Genomic DNA, 13,148 nt, shown 5'->3' on the forward strand with positions numbered 1-13,148 from the left:
AACATGAGGTCATGTTCAACTGACTTAGACCTTGGATCTGGCAGCAAAAATTGTTTTTTTTAAATTCATCATGTCTGTTTTTCTCAAGTGTGTTTACTTCACAACCATTCAAGCCTCACACCAACCTAACACTTAATGGCCCCTTAAATGGCCTTAAGAGCCAATTAGTTGCATAAATCTAGTTTGTCAAGTTCACGGATGTGGCTGAACATCATCGTTCAAAGACAACTGACTACAACAGATTAATAATTTCCTGATTCAAGCACCAGTACATTTCAAAATCTGAGATAAGTCAACAGTAGATCTCCTTTGGAACCAAACAACCTAATTTCCTGAGCTACAAATGGAAATGCCTGCTTAAAGTTTTGGATTAATGAGATTTGATTCAACAATAATCAGTTTTGTTCCATCCTGTAAGTAAATGATCAATTAATTTAACAAAAGATCTCCAAGTGATGACCTCACAACTTGGGCACAGAACTTATGGACTGAAAGTATTTCTAGAGCAATGTCTATAAATCAATAAAAATCACAAATCTAAGTAGGATGGTAGACATTTATAACAGCTAATGAGATGCGGTACAAAAGCGCATTCACTCTGAGGTAGTTGAGAAATCTCAATCCAAATGCAAAACACCTTGACCTGGAATATTAATGGACAGACAGGAGAGATGATGGACAGAGACAATCAGAAGATTCTATTGAAGGGAGAAAGACAACCGGATGGTTTGTTGCCTCCCAAATGTCAGTGTCAGGGATGTCTCTGATTGGGGTTATGGCATCCTGAAAAGGAATGGTGAGCAGCCAGAAGTCATGGTAGATATTGGTATCAATGACCTAGGTAAGGAAAATGAATAAGCTATTGAAGAGAGAATAAAGAGACTAGATGGGAAGCTGAAAGACAGGTAGTAATCTCAGGATTACTGCCTGAGCCATATGACAGTAAAAGAAGAATGATATGGCAGATGAATGGGTGTCTGTATAGTTGGTGCAGGGGGCAGGGTTTCTAGTTTATTTAAATGCAAGATGTATGAGGAATAAAGAAGATGAACTTAAAGCATGGATCAGTACACGGAATTCTGATGTTGTAGCAGTTACGGAGACTTGGCTGTCACAAGGATTGTCTGATGCTCATATTGGGCTTTAGATGTTTCAAAAGGGATAGTAAATAGAAGGGAAGTCCACTGGTGCAGACCATTGATGACCAGAATCACAGCACTCCCACAGGGGTCCAATCACCCAGTCTGGCTGGTATCTCCATACAGGGTTTAAATGGCCTGTAATTGGAGCTGACGCTGGTTTTATTTAAAAATACTGCAACCGTGGGCCTGCACCCAAGATGATGGCACCAATGATCGGAAACAGCCACAAAGGGTTACAGAATCTGTGGAAGAAGAGGACTGGTTAAGATTTCCAGAAAACCAACTGTTTGAGAAGGAGAAGCAGAGGAGACAACCCATGGGACAGTGACCATGGCATCAGACAAGTGAGGCTGAAGAATATACAGGCGACGGGCTTTTAGTGACTCAAAGTGAGGAACCCATATAGGTTGTGGGCTGCTGGCAACTGCGGTCAAGGGATTCACATTGGGCTGTGGACAGCTGGACCCTGGCTCAAGACTGGCTGAAGGCATACCAGGTATTGAGTTTTGGTACTGGGCTGCGAGAGAGTGCTGAAGGCATTGAATGGTTCTTAATCATGTTGGAGGTTCAAATCTGGAGCTCAGGCTGCTGATGGTTTGGACTGGACTCTGTGTGTCTGCAGGAGCACTGGAACCCAAATCCATGGACCCACAGTGACTCTTTTACTTTCTCTGACTGTAAGAGACATTCAGGCAACTTGTGTCAGTGGTGAATTGGTCTGCCTTAAAGCAGATGAAAACAAATTTTGTGTAATTTTTCACTCTCTTTATTACATGACAATCAATTGAATCTTGTAAAAAAAGGTAGAGGGAGTAGCATAACTAATCAGGGATAGTATCATAGCTGCAGAAAGGGAGGATTTGTGGAGGGATTGCTGACTGAGTCAGTGTGGGTTAAAGTCAAAAACAGGAAGGGAATCATCTCTGTATTGGGAGTAGTCTACTGGCTCCCAAATAGCTGGAGAAGTCCATTTCAGTTTCTGGATTCCGTTAGCCCCTACCCATTTCTCTAGCTTTGTCTCTCTCCCTCTTCCCATTTCTCTCTATCTCCTTTCACACTGCCAAAAACAATTCCCAAATCAATTCCCAACTTTCCTCTCTTAAGTCCTCTTACCATATCAAATTAAAACTTTGTCTGCTGGTCTGTACTCCTCCCCCTCCCATTCTTCCCTTTACACCATCCTTATAGTATAGGCACTTGCCTGCTTTTTACTTGTACCGTGAGGAAGGGCTCAAGTCTGAAATGTTGGTAATATATCATAACCTCCTATGGATGCTGCAAAACCTGCTGAGTTCCTCCAGCAGTTGTGTGCTTTTACTGCAGAGGTGATTTAGCTGGATGTTGCTTGGATTGGAGAACCTGTCATGTGAGCCAAGGTTAACACCTCTTGGAGAGAAGGATGAGAGGTGACTTAATAAAGGTCTACAAAATTATGAGAGGCATAACTTACAAAGTGATTCTTACCACCATGTTAATCAGTTTTAGGTACACAAGTTACTTGTTGCATTAACAGCTAAAAATTTGACATAACTGGGCCATGTGCATGTCTCATCCTGAATTTTAAGCACATTGACCACCATGTTAATGAAGAGTCAGGGTTGGGGACAAGCACAGTCCTTATACTATGTGGATCTGTAAGTTGGGATTTTGAAGCTTCCCACACACCCTTCTCTGAACTGCCCACATCACAGCATGTTGCACTTTGCCTCTCATGTTAATCACTCCATCCTACCTTCAAACCTTACAGCATTGTCGAGTTATGGAAAATTTACAACCTAGTCAGCAATAAATTGTTTTAATATTTCTAAATCCAGCAATACTTCTTTGCAGCCTTTCTGGATGCAATCATATTTTTCCTGTAATGTGATGACCAGAACTACACACAAAGCACAAATCAAGTTATTGGGTCTAGAAGAAGGAAGTAACACCATGTTCGGCATCTCATTAACTCCCTCTGAAGTAAGTTAGCATCTCACGATTCTCCGCGTTGCTCAGACATGGAACGATCACAGTCGCTGGTGAATTTTATCCCAACCTGGGATAAAGGAGGATGTGATGAAGGAGGATGTGGTGAGAGTCTGTCACCCTCCAGAACCATAGTAATTAGACATGTCTCAAGTTTCTCTTGTTCACTGATTTATTCATGCATATACAAGGAAGGTACCCATGGACAGATATGGAAAGACTTAGAAGTCCCAGCCAGTACATACAACAATCATTATATCACAACATAGTAATGTGATTGTGTCATCCAGGTTAAGCATCAGAGATGAATATGTTTGCAATCAATGTACAAAAATGCAGCTATCTTCAATGAAAACTTACCCTTGATCAGTATCCAGTCATAATAAAACATGCTTTTGATTCATCAATGTCACATTTCTTCATTTGTATTCAACAGATCATTTTTTTAAGTTGCCACATAATGTCAGCTGACCATTTATTTTTGAAAACTCACTTCATTCCGGCAGAATTTCATTGTTATTGGAACAAACATATTGCTTTTTAAAAACATTTCATTTACTGCTCTGCAGTTTGCCTATCAGAAGGCAACAGGTCAATTTCGTCATTTCCATACGTCTCCATGAATGTCACTGCAAAGATATCTGCGATCTTGTTATCATTAAGAGAGTGTTCTGATGAAGTGTTATTATTTGTATTGTCAACATTCCTGACTTGTTTAACGTGGTGGAGGCTTAGGTTCTGCTGTAACTTGCTTTATTACTGTTGTGTTGAAGTCCCAAGTGCAATAAAAATATTCTCTAAAGATATTCTCTAACTCTACAAGGACTTCTACTGCAACCTTGAAAAATATTGTGGAGCTCATCCAAGAGAGAGATAAATTGATTCTCTGGAAGGACGCCAACACTGCCAAATGATAATGAGTTCCTTGTCATGTACATTGTATAATGTACATATGCACTGAAATTTTTACTTCAGCACTGGGAATGTAAAAAGACATAATCCTCTGGAAAGGCATGATTGGCGAGAGAGTGAACTCCAATTGAGTCTTCTTCCTGACAAGATGCTTTGAACGCAGCCTTTTCATAACCAACACTGTGTTTTGCAGAGATAAAGTCAAACTTAATGGCAATGATCTGATTGAGGAAGCATCCGTTGTATTAAATCACCTCACGAGAGAAGACTGCAGGATATCTGTATCACCTATCACATGACAGACACTGTAGACATTGCTTTATTATCTTCATCCATCAAATTTCAAAATAAAAATGACAATGGAAACATTGCCACAAGAAAATTAATGTTGAAACTGAAAGATCCCATAAAAATAGCTCTTTACAGACATACAATCTGATGTCTCCCAATCTTCAAGGAGGCACAGAGGGTCCACTATGTCTTGGCTCCTCTAATGTCCACAATAATTAGCAGATGCAAAGAGTTGGCTCATCTACCATCATAATTTGACAGGAATTCCCAACCATCCATTATGAAGGAAGATTAGAAATTCCTCTCAAATTATGATGGAATAGTGGAATGGACTTGATGGGCCAAATAGCTTACTTCTGCTCTATGGACTTCAGAACCTTGTTACATTATTATGACATGCCAGCTGTGATCTTAATCAACAAATCTATAAGTGATCCAAACGCATTGAAAGTGAGTGCCAGGCAAACAGATATCATTCCCTCAATTCCTTTCTCAGTCTTTCTTGCTGCAACATTGCATCTTGTCTTCAAAGATTTTCCTGCTGCAGTGAAGAAATTTGATGGACAAGAGAGAAATTTTTCTACCAATGTCACCATTGCTCCAAAAGCAAGGTCACTCCACCACAGTCATTGACATTCAATTGTTGGAGCTAGAGTTTTACACCATGGAACCAAGCATCTCAACCCACCTCGGGATGCCATCCATGTTATCTACCTGAGTTAGTCTCCATTGACCTGCATTTCCTGTCCATATACTAACTTAAATGACTCTTCAAAGTTTTAATTGTACTGCCTCTACACTTCCTCTGGAAATTTGTTCCATATATCATTCATTTCCAGTCGTCAGCATCAGAGGAGGGGTGATTGACAGGTGATTGGTGAGTACAGGTGTTTTGGACTGTTTAAAAAGGGTGTGGAGGGCAAATAGTTAAGATGAGTGTTGATTTGTGGGAGTGAATAATTGAATAAATGAGTTAATTGGCAGGGATTAATAAAAGGAGTGGTCAGTGTGCAAGTGGCACAGGCAAGGAGTGGAGCTTGCTTGCAAGGTAGTTCAAATCCTTTAATTAAATTTAGATAATGGAGACATCTGGGGCAGTGGATTGCTCTGGTTGTGGGATGAGGGAAATTTGGGACAGTGTACTTGTCCCAAATGACTATACCTGCAGAAAATGCATTCAGCTGCAGTTCCTTACAAACTGAGTTAAGGGACAGGGGCGGGAGTTGGATGAACTGTGGATCATGAGGGAGGCAGAGATGGTTGCAGACAGGAGTATCAGGGGGGCAGGTAGCTGGGTGACTGTCAGGCCATCACTGAGACATGGCTTAATGATGGATGTGATTGGGAGATGAATGTCTAAGGATACACAGTGTAAAGGAAAGAAAGGCAGGTAGGTGGAGGGATGGAGAGGCCCTGATGGTAAGCAATGACATTAAATCACTAGAAATAAAGGACATAAATGGTAGATTCCTTATGGGTTGAGTTAAGAAATGGCAAAGGGTAAAAGGACCCTATTAACTGTTAAGTACAGGCCCCTAAACAGCAGCTGGGAAGTGGACTACATTACAGCTAGAAATAGAAAAAGTGTGTGATAAGAAGAATGTCAAAATAATTATGGGGAATTTTAACATGAAAGGGGATTGGGAAAGTCAGGAGGGTACTGGATCTAAGAAGAGAGAATTTGTAGAATGCCTATGGGATGGTGTTTTGGAGCAGCTTGTCGATAAGCACACCAGGGGATCAGCGGTTTTGGATTGGGTGATGTGTAATTAGGGAATTAAAAGTAATGGAATCCTTAGGAAGTAGTGAGCACAACATGATTGAGTTCTGTTTCAAAGTTGAAAGGAAAAGCTGATATCAGGTTGTCAATATTTCAATGGAGCAAAGGAAATTACAGTGGCATGAGAGAGGAAATGGCCCAAGATTACTGGAAAAGTAAGGTAGATGGAGGGACAGCAGAGAAGAATTGGATGATATTTCTATAAGAAATAAAGTGCAGGATAGATATATTCCAAGTTAAAAGTAAATTATGAATAAAAAAAAATGGCACAAATGTGGCTAATAAAAGAGGTTAAGGCTAAAATAAAAGCAAAAGGGAGGGCTACAAGGAAGCAAAAGTTAGTGGAAAAACACAGGACTGGGAAACTTTAAAATCTTGCAGAAAGAGACAAGGAAAGTCATTAGGAAAGAAAAGATGAGTTAAGATGAACTTGGGAAATAACATAAAAGGATATTAAGAGTTTTTAAAAAATATATAAAGAGTAAAAGAGAGACATGGGTAGATATATGACCAATTAAAAATGATGCTGGAGAAATAATGGGTAACAAAGAGATGGCAGGGGAACTAAATGAGTATTTTGTGTTAGTCTTCACTGAGGAGTACAATAGCGATATACCTGATAATCAGTGGTCTCAGGGAATAGAATTAAGTACAGACAGGTTTACTAGAGAGATGGTGCTTAGTAAACTGAATGGACTAAAGTCTTTTAGGCTGGATGAGGTGCACCCATGGGTTCTGAAGGAGATGGCTTTGGAGATGTGGAGGCATTGGAATTGCATTTCCACAAATCCATAGACTTTGGCATGGTTCTGGAGGATTGGAAGGTCACAAATGTAGTTCCTCTGTTTAAAAAAGGAGGGAGGAAAAAAAAAGAAAAATATAGGCCTCTTAGTCTGATGTCAATAGTTGGAAAGTTATGGAGTCGATCCTGAAGGATTAGGTTATGAAATACCTCAAGGTGCATTGTATGATAGGTCCATGCACCTTGAGGTTTCATGAAGGGAAGACCCTGTCTGACCAACCAATGGAATTTTTATCATGAAATCTCAAGTAGGATGGACAAGGGAGAGGCTGTAGATGTTATGTACTTGGATTTTCAAAAAGCCTTCAATAAGGTGCCACATAAGAGGCTGTTTAATAAGATGAGAGCCCATGGAATTGCAGGAAAGATATTAAATTGGCTGATAAGTAGAAAGCAAAGAGTAGGAATAAAGGGATCCTGTTCTGACTGGTTGCCAGTTACTAGTGGTGCTCCGCAAGGGTTGGTGTTGGGGGTGGGGGGCGCTTCTTTTTACAATGTATATAGATGGTTTCAATTATGGATTGAATGTTTTCAGATGAAACTAAGATGGGTAGTGGAGTAGCAAGTGTTGAAGAAACCAAAAGGTTGCAGAGAGACTTTGTCAGCTTAGGAGAGTGAGCAAAAAAAAGGCAGATGAGATGCAATGTTAAGCAATATATGGTTGTATATTTTGGAAGAGGAAATAAATGGGCAAATTTTTATTTGGATGGGGAGAAAATTCAAAATTCGTAAATGCAAAGCGATTTGGTGATCCTCATGCAGGAAAACCTAAATGTTAACCATCAAGTTGGATTTGCAGTGAAGAAAGAGAATGCTATGTTGGCATTCATTTCAAGAGGAATAGTGTATAAGAGTAAGGAGGTGTTGATGAGGCTCTATGGGCATTGGTGAGACCTCATTTGGAGTACTGTGTTCAGCTTTTGGCCCCTTCTCATAGAAGGGATGTAATAATTTTGGAGAGAGAGAGTACAGAGAAATTTACCAGGATGATTCCTGGAATGCAAGGGCTAACATATGAAGAATATTTATCAGCTTTTGGACTGTATTCATCAGAATATAGATGAATGAGAGGAGATCTCATAGAAACATTTTGAATGCTGAAAGGATTGGATAGAGTAGATGTGAATAAGATTTTTCCCTTGGTGGATGAATCCAGGACAAGAAGGCACAGTCTTAGAATTAGAAGGTACCCATTTAAAACTGAGATGAGAAATTTCTTTAGCTAGACAGTCATAGATTTATGGCATTCATTGTCACATACAGCTGTGGAGGCCCGATCTTTGGGGGAGATTGATAGTTATCTAATTAGTCATGGTTTATAGGGAAAATGCTGGAATTTGGAACTAGATATGAGAACAGTTTAGCTCAAGGTGGATTTGCTGAGCAGACTTGATGGGCCAAATGGTTTAATTCTATTTCTTTATGTCATGATCTTGTGATAACCACCACTCTATGTGGAGAAAGTTTCTCAATTAAATTCATGAGACACAAGCACAAATCTTTGCTGATTATCTTTATTTAATCTTTGCTTTTGCAGGTCAATTCAGTCTTTCAGAATCCTCTCCAGGTTTCCCACCAGTGACATTAAGTTTGCTGCTCTGTCCTTCTCATCTAAAGTCATAACATAAACTACTGTTCAGTCTTCCATACCTGACCCGTAGCTTACAATGGTACAAATATTTCTACCAGACAACATTTTTTCCCCAGCTTTCCACAATATCCTAGGATGCACTTGGTGGACTTTGGAGATTTATCCACCTGAATATACTTTAAGGTCCAAAACCTCACTATTCTCTCTCTAGCTTCCATGACCTCAACAGTAAATAAAATGAAAATTAGTTGTTTAAAACCTTCTGTCTGTATATATTCAGAAGTCAGGCTCCAAGTCATTGCAAACTCATTCACTGAAGCATAAAAGAGAATTTTTTTTTACAATAAATACTGTTTCTTTCACAGTATAAATCGACCCTCAGATAAGTGTAGTCCCCATTTTCAGCCTCATTTTCATGGTTTTGTCATATATTGGTTGTATAAGTTGACCCCCTCCAAAAAAAATTGCATTGACTGAGCTGTTGGGCATAGATGGAAGGTGATTGTTACAATGGAGCCTCCAACAAAATGATAAAAGTATACTGGTGACATGAAAATTTGTTGTAGGTTGGGTTCTTCTTTTGGTGTTTTAAGTCATCTTATAAGCTGAATCTGCATCGAGTGGTTTTATTTTTGAGTTGAATTTAAGGTCTAATTTTTGTATCTGGGATATATGTCAACCCCTGATTTTTGAGTGCCTTTTGAGGGTTTCAAGACTTGACTTATACATCAAAACATACAGTATATAAAACAATCTTCAAACAACATTCTTCCACTGTACAACATTAAACTCTGCCAATCAAGTCCACAGTGAAACTCTGGAATGCACGGACAATTTCCCATCTTTACAGTGTCCACTCTCAGTGAAGACAGATGATAAAAGTTACCATCACCTTCAGTGTCCTAGCACACTCTTGGGCCTTCTGAAGATCAGACCAACACACATTTGGCCTGAGGTCTGATCTACTTACAATACTGTAACTATTGGCTAGAAAATAGGTGAGAATGCTCCTCTTTTGCTTTGAAATAATGCCAAGGAATCTTTTACCTCCATCTGGGAGTATAGGGGAAACCCTGATTTCATGTCATGTGCAAAACAAAACTAGTTTGTTCAATAGTGCAGCTCTCTTTTGCAGCAGCATTATGTTCTCATTCCTTTGTGGCTTCAATGGGAATTGCAATTACTTTGTCCTTTGTCCTTCACTGTCACAGTATCCTGAGCCAGTAAATCTGCGAAGGTCAAGTCCACAAAATGCTTTTCATAAGTCTGAAGGAACACCATAATGTGGCTTGACATTTTCAGTACTGAATACCATGCATTTAATTAGAAAAGAGGAAATCTCATGGCTTAAGATGAAATATATATTTACTGTCCAGTTAAAACTGAATGTACCTTAATGCTAACGTAACAGAATGTCCCGCATCGGACTTGTCAGCCACAAACGAGCCTGCAGCTGACGTGGACTTTTACCCTCTCCATAAATCTTTGTCTGCGAAGCCAAGCCAAAGAAAACTGAATGTACCTTAATGCTAACGTAACAGAAAAATATGTACCTGATTTTTGTTCATGTGTTTTGAATTCAACAAGAATGGCGTCTTTTGGTGCTATATGCAATTCCATATAGCATTCAGCAAAATTGGAAGTTCTTATGCATTCAGATTTCTGGATGATTTCACGCCTCTCTCCCTACAATATCTGTTAGCTCTGTAACTTTCCATGATCTCCTCACTCTAACTTAGTCCACCAGATTTATCTAAATTACTTCAATGATGGAAGTTTTTTTCAGCTATCAAGATCCTAAATCTGCAATTCCTATCTTGAACCATTTTGTTTATCTTGTACTGGCGCACTCTCTCATGGCAAACTGGCCCCATGTGTAACGCCATGTGGCAGGACAGCCATGGGAAGATGGCGCCATCAGGATTTCTCCCTGCCTCAAGTCTCCTGCCCAGCATGCACCTGGAGTAGCGATTATGATGTCATCACGCACACGATGACTGAGTTCATGCTGCCCTTAAAGGGGTGTGCACTGAATTAGAATAAAACAGTCATTAACGACATTCAACATGATCATTGTGTCTCTTTTGGCTGTGACCAGCTCCAAATTGGTGACCTCAATGAGCCCAGGCACCTCTCTGGTCTCAAGAACATAGATCTGGCTGAGTTCAATGCTGTTGCCATTAAACTGCACTCTTCTGGACCCATCACCTGCAGGCGGGTTCGGGCAGGTGGAAGCGCAGTTTCGACTGAGGTACATTTCAGCAGACACCATGATGTTCTAACATGTTATGAGTGTGATGGACAAAGAAACGGCAGCCAGGGTGGATGATCTAATACATAACCCACCAGCCGAGGGTAAATATCCTGGCCTCAAGAACCTGCTCCTAGGCACTTATGGGCTCTCCCCTCAGAAGCATGCCTCCAGACTCCTGCACCTGGATGGCTTTGAGATCCCACACCATCAGCCCTCATGGACGAGATGCAGGCACTGGTGGAAGATCACAAACCTTATTTCCTATTCCGTCAGATCTTCCTCAAGCAGATGCCAGAGGACATCCAACTACTCCTGGCAGATGATGACTTAATGGATCCGTGCTGAGTCACAGCCCGAACAGACCCCCTCTGGCGCACCAAGAGGGAGAATGAAGCAGCCCTCAGTCAGCTGGCCGCAACACTCCCACAAGCACAAGCCGGAGGAGCACCATCCCACTTAGTGCTTTTACTATTAGTGCTGGGGAGTGCAAGCCAACAACTGTGTAACTACCAGGGAAATGACCTGGCCAGCCGCCGTTGATGGCTGCAATGGCTGGTCACGTGAACAGCCTCCTTCACGTTACCGACAAGTCTACCGGCCGGCATTTTCTGGTGGACACAGGAGTGGAGCTGAGCATCATGCCCCCCACTGCCCTCAAGATATGCACCCGATCTCATGGTCCCACCCTGCGGGCAGCCAACTGTTCCACCATTAAGACCTTCTGCTGGGCGCAGATCCACATCGGGAAAGAGAAATTCTGCTGGAAGTTTGTGTTAGCCTCAGTGGGTACTGCGTTGTTGAGGGCCAACTTCCTGAGGGCACATGGCCTGTTGGTCAACATGAAGGGCAAGAGACTGGTCAACGCTCACACTTTCCATACAGTGTGCCACTCTTTCTGCCCAGTGAGTTCATTGACCCAGAGCTCAACGCCATGTTCGAGCATGCGAACCTGTTGGTGGATCTCCACAAGAAGCTCTCCTCGCTAGCGCCCCCCCCCACCTCCCTCACATCATGGTGCCCAGCTGACACATTGTCCCAAAGAGCTGGTCTCGGCAGAATTAGTGTTTGTTTGGCGAGGACGACATACAGCATCTTTGCAAAGCCCGTACGAGGGTCCTCCAGCAGTCCAGCCAGTCTTTCACTTTGGACATAGGGGGGAAAAAAACTGAACTTTTCACCATGGACCATTTGAATCTATCACGGCCAGTGCAAATGGCCATGCCCAAACGCCGGGCTGTCTGCCCAAGCGGCAGGATGCGTAGCCGGTTCTGGTGGGGGGGGGGGGGTTGTGTGGCCGCACACTCTTTCATGGCGAACCGGCCCCGCGTTTAACACCATGTGGCGGGGCAGCCACGGGAAGATGGCACTGACAGGGTTTCTTCCCGCCTCAAGTCTCCTGCCCAGTGTGCACCTGGGGCAGCAATTATGATGTCACCATACACGCAGTGACTGAGTCCACGCTGCCCTTAAAGGGGCGCCCGCTGAATTAGAATAAAACAGTTGTTAATGATATTCATTGTGATGGTTGTGTCTTTCTTGGCTGTGGCCAGCTCCACAATCTTTCCTTATTTTCCAATTAATTCCTTACTCTTTGGCTTGTATTGTATCATGTAGCAATTTTATCTAACGGTGAAAATTGTTGGGATTGTGCCATTGAATTAATATTACTCTATATAACTTTATACATGCATGTTATTGTTTACTTTGGGTCAGGAGAGACTCCTCTACTTCTCTTGGCTTTAGATTCAAGTCAGTTCATGCTTCTTGCCAATTAATGACAAATTTTGTTGTGCAAGTTGAGGAGGAGATGAACAAACCACAAACTTTAGAACGTTTGGAAAGAGCTGTGAAAAAGTGATAAATAAATAAGGGAAATAACTGATGAACAGTCCTGAAGTTTGGTCCTGCTGAAGGTGCAACCACCTTTCTGCATCTGCTGGGCAGTACAATTCTAATTAGAACTTAATCCTCACATTGTTTCAATTTAAAGGTCACATAGAACCTAAAGAATTATTATTACTATATATTATCGTTGTTCATTTTTAATGCAAATTTATAGCATTAATAATACAAATTGTTTACAGTAAATAGCATTTGAGTCTTTGCTTTGATCATTGTAATCTCATCCTCATTAGAAATATTATGGCTGAATTTACTATCTTGTAGCCATCCTTGAGAATATCACTGAAAAGAAAATCAGTAAACAGTGGCAACTAGATTTGATTAATCAATTCTTAAAATGCCAAAATATAATCTCAATAAAAACATCAAGACTTGTTGGTTTCAGCAACTTGAGATCAATGGTAAGCCTTGAAATTCTTTTGCACTGAGCAATATTTTTGCAATGAAACTTTTACCAAAGGGACTTAGTGCAGCAACAGTAGACCTCGAGTTTTGTGTCTTCTATGCAT

The sequence above is a fragment of the Narcine bancroftii genome, chromosome 7 (assembly GCF_036971445.1).
Source record: "Narcine bancroftii isolate sNarBan1 chromosome 7, sNarBan1.hap1, whole genome shotgun sequence".
In the NCBI taxonomy this organism is placed as follows: domain Eukaryota; kingdom Metazoa; phylum Chordata; class Chondrichthyes; order Torpediniformes; family Narcinidae; genus Narcine; species Narcine bancroftii.